The sequence below is a fragment of the Xyrauchen texanus genome, chromosome 34 (assembly GCF_025860055.1).
Source record: "Xyrauchen texanus isolate HMW12.3.18 chromosome 34, RBS_HiC_50CHRs, whole genome shotgun sequence".
Classification (NCBI taxonomy): Eukaryota; Metazoa; Chordata; class Actinopteri; order Cypriniformes; family Catostomidae; genus Xyrauchen; species Xyrauchen texanus.
The window spans coordinates 3581023-3587159 of record NC_068309.1 but is presented as its reverse complement, the minus strand read 5'-3'; the positions used below and the strand labels follow the sequence as shown (position 1 = coordinate 3587159).

Genomic DNA, 6137 nt, shown 5'->3' with positions numbered 1-6137 from the left:
GGGCAGCCCCTGTGAATGTGACGCGACGCGGGGTGGGGGAGCGGAATGAGCGCGTTACGTGAGTCTCATAGCGAGTGTACAATACTGCATGCGTGTATATGCATTATCCACCCCACCCGTGACGCATAGCTCTTTTCCCGCGAGTCACGATTCTCTGGAGGCTTTTTTCTTGCTTTGTTGAAGTGTCTCGGTTTTTTTAGTGTTCTATGCTCGCAACTTTCTGTCCTCACAGCTCAAATAAAACACTGTTTTCACCAAAAGCATTTTATGGAGGCGAGTCATCGTGATTGAACTCTTGCCAGGAGGGAAATGGGAATGTGGTGAGTTGTGTGGAGAGACTGGGCTCGAACAGTTTATACGAGCGATAAATGAGCATAGATATATGTAATGGAACTGTCCGTGGTGCTGAAGTCAGCGCGGCTAACACATGGTCCACTCAGAACATAGAAAACAGATCCTACAGAACCACACAGAACAAATTCAACAGAACCACAAAGAACAGATTAATTTGAATCATGCAGAATAGATCCTACAGAACCACACAGAACAGAATGACACAAAACAGATCCAATAGAATCACACAGAATCAATTCTAAAGAACCACACAGAACAGATCCAACAGAACCACAAAGAACAGATTCATCTCAATGATGAAGAACAGATCCTACAGAACCACACAGAACAGATTCAACTGAATCATGCAGAACAGATCCTAAAGAAACACACAGAACCGATCCAACAGAACCACAAAGAACATGTTCAACTGATTCATACAGAACATATCCTACAGAACCACAAAGAACAGATTCAACAGAACCACACAGGACAGATCCAACAGAACCACAAAGAACAGATTAATCTCAATCATGCAGAACGGATCCTACAGAACCACACAGAACATATTCAACAGAACCACACAGAACAGATCCAACAGAACCACAAAGAACATGTTCAACTGATTCATACAGAACATATCCTACAGAACCACACAGAACATATTCAACAGAACCACACAGAACAGATCCAACAGAACCACAAAGAACAGATTCAACAGAACCACACAGGACAGATCCAACAGAACCACAAAGAACAGATCCTACAGAACCACACAGAACAGATCCTACAGAACCACAAAGAACAGATCCAACAGAACCACACAGAACAGATCCTACAGAACCACAAAGAACAGATTCAACTGAATCATGCAGAACAGATCCAACAGAACCACACAGGACAGATCCAACAGAACCACATAGAACAGATCCAACAGAACCACAAAGAACAGATCCAACAGAACCACACAGAACAGATCCTACAGAACCACAAAGAACAGATTCAACTGAATCATGCAGAACAGATCCAACAGAACCACACAGAACAGATCCAACAGAACCACAAAGAACAGATCCAACAGAACCACACAGAACAGATCCTACAGAACCACAAAGAATAGATTCAAATGAATCATGCAGAACAGATCCAACAGAACCACAAAGAACAGATCCAACAGAACCACACAGAACAGATCCAACAGAACCACAAAGAACAGATCCAACAGAACCACACAGAACAGATTAATCTCAGTCATGCAGAACAGATCCAACAGAACCACAAAGAACAGATCCAACAGAACCACACAGAACAGATCCAACAGAACCACAAAGAACAGATCCAACAGAACCACACAGAACAGATCCTACAGAACCACAAAGAACAGATTCAACTGAATCATGCAGAACAGATCCAACAGAACCACAAAGAACAGATCCAACAGAACCACACAGAACAGATCCAACAGAACCACAAAGAACAGATCCAACAGAACCAAAAAGAACAGATCCAACAGAACCACACAGAACAGATCCTACAGAACCACACAGAACAGGTTCAATTGAATCATGCAGAACATATTCTAAAGAATCACACAGAACCAATTCTACAGAACCACTCAGAACAGATCCAATAGTATTACACAAAACAGATCCAACAGAATCATACAGAATATATTCTACTGAACCACAAAGAACAGATCCAACAGAATCATACAGAATATATTCTACTAAACCACAAAGAACAGACTGCAAACCCCATATATCATAAAGACTTATTTTAAACAAGAAAAGTTACAAAGAAATTCTCTCAATGCTATTTTTGAGCTTTGACATCATCAGCTTATGTGTTAAGTGAATGTATGTCATAACCACAAAGTTTCAACTGGAGTTCACAGAAATGAATGTTCCAGGGGAGTTTTAATTGGTTCATCAAGTCAATGTCCATTAACACCACAGAGGCACAAAAGAAAGGCAAGAGACGTGTGAAATTAGTCCCAGCCTGGAGGAGGGTTTTCTGTTTTGTTTGGAGCTAAAAACGGTTCCCTGGAGAGCTGTTGGTAGAAAATCCATCTCGCATCCGACCCAGCCTCTCCACTCGGATGGAAAGAACCTCCCCAAACTCTCTGAATGTCTCTCTCCTCCTCTTGGAAGTCTTGAGAATGAAAAGAGAGATGAAGATGCAGGAAGGAAGAGTGGAGGCTTCCCTGCTCTTTCTAAAGGCCGTAATAAATATGCTAATGAGCATTCACATCCAGCACCAGCTGTTTAGAGTTTTTTGGGGGGTTTTTTCAGCTGAAATGGGCACTAACAAAGTTTCCGTCTCTCTCTCTCTCTCTCGCTCTCTTGAGATTCAAGATGCTTTATTGGCAAGATGAAAAAGCTTTATGCAACCAAAGCATTAGTAACTTTATGTATAGAGAGCGGGGTCGAAAAGTCTGAGACTTCTAGAAAATGCTATTTATTTTGCATTCATTTGTAACTGGATACCAATATTTTCATTACACATATATTAGCAGCATAACAATTTGGTTGAAGAGTTTAATTCATAGCTTTTCTTTTTTGAATGGTTAAAAAATAGGAAAAGTAATATTTTATCAAAATGCTTAAATTCTAAAACAATTATGTGTGTGTATATACATATATACATATATATATATATATATATATATATATATATATATATATATATATATATATATATATATATATATATATATATATATATAGTACAGAATCTACAGTTGAATTCAGAAGTGAATTGGAGGTGTACCTCTGGATGTATGTTAAGGCCTACCTTCAAACTTAGTGTCTCTTTGTTTGACATCATGGGAAAATCAAAAGAAATTAGCCAAGACCTCCACAAGTCTGGTTCATCATTGGGAGCATTTTCCAAACGCATAAGGTACCACGTTCATCTGTTCAAACAATAGTACGCAAGTATAAACACCATGGGACCACGCAGCCATAGTCCCGCTCAGGAAGGAGACGTATTCTGTCTCCAAGAGATGAATGTAGTTTGGTGCGAAAAGTGCAAATCAATCCCAGAACAACAGCAAAGGACCTTGTGAAGATGCTGGAGGAAACAGGTAGACGAGTATCTAGATCCACAGCAAAACAAGCCCTATAAAGACATAACCGGAAAGGCTGCTCAGGAAGGAAGAATCCGCTGCTCCAAAACCACCATAATAAAGCCAGACTACAGTTTGCAAGTGCACATGTGGATAAAGATCTTAATTTTTGGAGTAATGTCCTCTGGTCTGATGAAACAAAATTGAACCGTTTAGCCATAATGACCATCGTTATGTTGGGAGGAAAAAGGGTGAGGCTTGCAAGCCGAAGAACACCATCCCAACCCTGAAGCATGGGGGTGGTGGCATCATGTTGTGGGGTGTGCTTTGATGCCGGAGGGACTGGTGCACTTCCCAAAATAGATGACATCATGAGGAAGGAACATTATGTGGATATACTGAAGCAACATCTCAAGACATCAGACAGGAAGTTAAAGCTCTGGGTCTTCCAAATGGACAATGACCCCAAGCATACCTCCAGAGATGTGACAAAATGGCTTAAGGACAACAAAGTCAAAGTATTGGCGCGGATATCACTCAGTCTGATAGAACAAACCTGATTCAGTTACTCCAGTTCTGTCTGGAGGAATGGGACAAAATTCCACCAACTCATTGTGAGAAGCTTGTGGAAGGAAACCCAAAACACTGACCCAAGTTAAACCATTTAAAGGCAATGCTACCAAATATTAACAAAGTGTATGTATACTATTAAATGTCAGGAATTGTGAAGGTGTAAGTACATTTCTGACTTCAACTGAACATAATAAATAATTCATAAATAATACATTAATATGAGTACATTAAATATGAATGAATAATACAGCTGCAGAGTTTCACTGGTGTCCCTATATTAATTAACATGCTCTCTTTGATTTGAATAACTCCGTGTGGGCGTGAGAAGGTGGGCCCTTTGCCATGGCGATGATATATTGATCATATGGCATGTGTTGTGTTTGCACAGTTTTGACATCACAGCGATGATTGACACATCAGGGCAACACCCGCCCACTCATGTCAGCTCATGTTGTCATACATGTCATGTGACTATCCGGTCGCCACTGCAGTGGTCCAGGGATGGAACGATTCTGGAATATAAAAGAGCCAGTTGGTGTCTTTCCTGGGTCAGATAAGTGCTCTACCCATGATGGGAAAACACTGAGCTGAGAGCAGATGCCAAACACGAGCAACAGAATGAAAGAGAGAGGGAGAGAGAGAGCGAAATGGGGTCTTTTTATTCAGCAAAAGTCTCAATTTGAGAGATTTAAGAGATCTTATTTGTGATTTTTCTTCCCTACATTTATGTCACATTCAAACAGTATTTCCTGTCTGAAACGGTCGGTGTGACTCACACACACACACACACACACACACACACACACACACACACACACACACACACACACACAGACGTCTGCAGTCTACACTCGCTGTCGGGGAGCTCAGATGATAAAAGACCCACAAATCCATCATTTGAATAATTCACAGAGGGCAGTTTGGCTTTATGTCGGGTTTCTCGGCCTTGAATGAAACGATTCTTCCCAGAATTTCCATTTGAGCTGAAATCTGCAGGCAAGGGCAGGGAATCCCTCACAAATCCCTCATGATAGCTGTTAACCTCCACACTCATTCACATATATTTGAGCTTTATAATTTACAAACGGATATTTATTCATTTATCAAGGAGATATCAAAGCGTTTTCTTAGGGTTCCTCCACTTGACCTGAACAAAATGAGCATCTAGGGTCCATTTTGGGGGTCACATGACAACAGAATGGCTACCTGCATGTTGATTACACCACCTGACTTTGATTTAGAGCACAAATGTTTTACATTTTAAAACAAAATGTTCCGATGCTTAATATTTGTAAAGTAATAATAATAATATGCAGGTGTTTTCATGATCGCTAGCAGCTCATAACACTAATATGTAAAGCGGGTGTGTATTGTCTATCATTGCTTTCAGTACACGAGCAATAATATCATCTTATTTAAGTCTCCATTAAGCCTAATCGTGTGTTTAAAGCACTAGCTCCTAGCTTTAGCAATATCGTCAGATTCTGAAGAGCGTATGACAAACATCACTGCTTTCAGTTCACTGATGCCCAACATTTCCCCCTTCTTATTTGCATAAAGTTGAGCATTTGTCAACTTTTTTGACACCCTCGACCGCTCTCAATGCTCGGACTGATCTCACACAGGGATATCGGAAACAGTTGGCTGACTTTAGCTAAAATCGCTCCGTGTTCACAGAAGTTCGAAACACTGCCCTCATTTTCCTGGTGAAATGGCCACAGAGGGGTGCCAAAAGCGAGTTGTGAAGCGAGTTGTTTTCAGCTGTACAGGATGTTTTACAGTGAAGAGGAATGCATATTTTATGAACCGTACCTCCTAATTCAAACCCCAAACCTAAACCGAACCATCAGTGGAATAAACTGTAATGTTAGAGGGAAAAATGCAGCTTCCGAATCGCGCTCATCACTGATGATGTGAACAACTACAACTACAAAAACTACTTACATTTATATAGTACTTTTCTCAAACTCAAAGCACTTTACATAGTATAGGGGGAATCTCCTCAACCACCACCAGTGTGCAGCATCCACCTGGATGATGCGACAGCAGCCATAGTGCACCAGACACCACACACCACACCAGCTATTGGTGGAGAGGAGATGGTAGAGTGATGTAGCCAATTCAGGGATGGAGATTATTAGGAGGCCATGATAAATAGGGGCCA

The 6137-nt window shown here is 40.9% G+C and overlaps 1 protein-coding gene across 1 annotated transcript in view; it reads right to left on the bottom strand.

Moving 5' to 3' along the window:
• Nucleotides 1–23, bottom strand: part of LOC127627754 (synaptic vesicle glycoprotein 2C-like) — a 62879-nt gene extending 62856 nt beyond the window's left edge. The window contains exon 1 of the mRNA XM_052104288.1: nucleotides 1–23. This exon is cut by the window's left edge and continues 202 nt beyond it. The gene's annotated coding sequence lies outside the window, so the exon portion shown is untranslated.
• Between the last annotated feature and the right edge of the window lie 6114 nt (nucleotides 24–6137).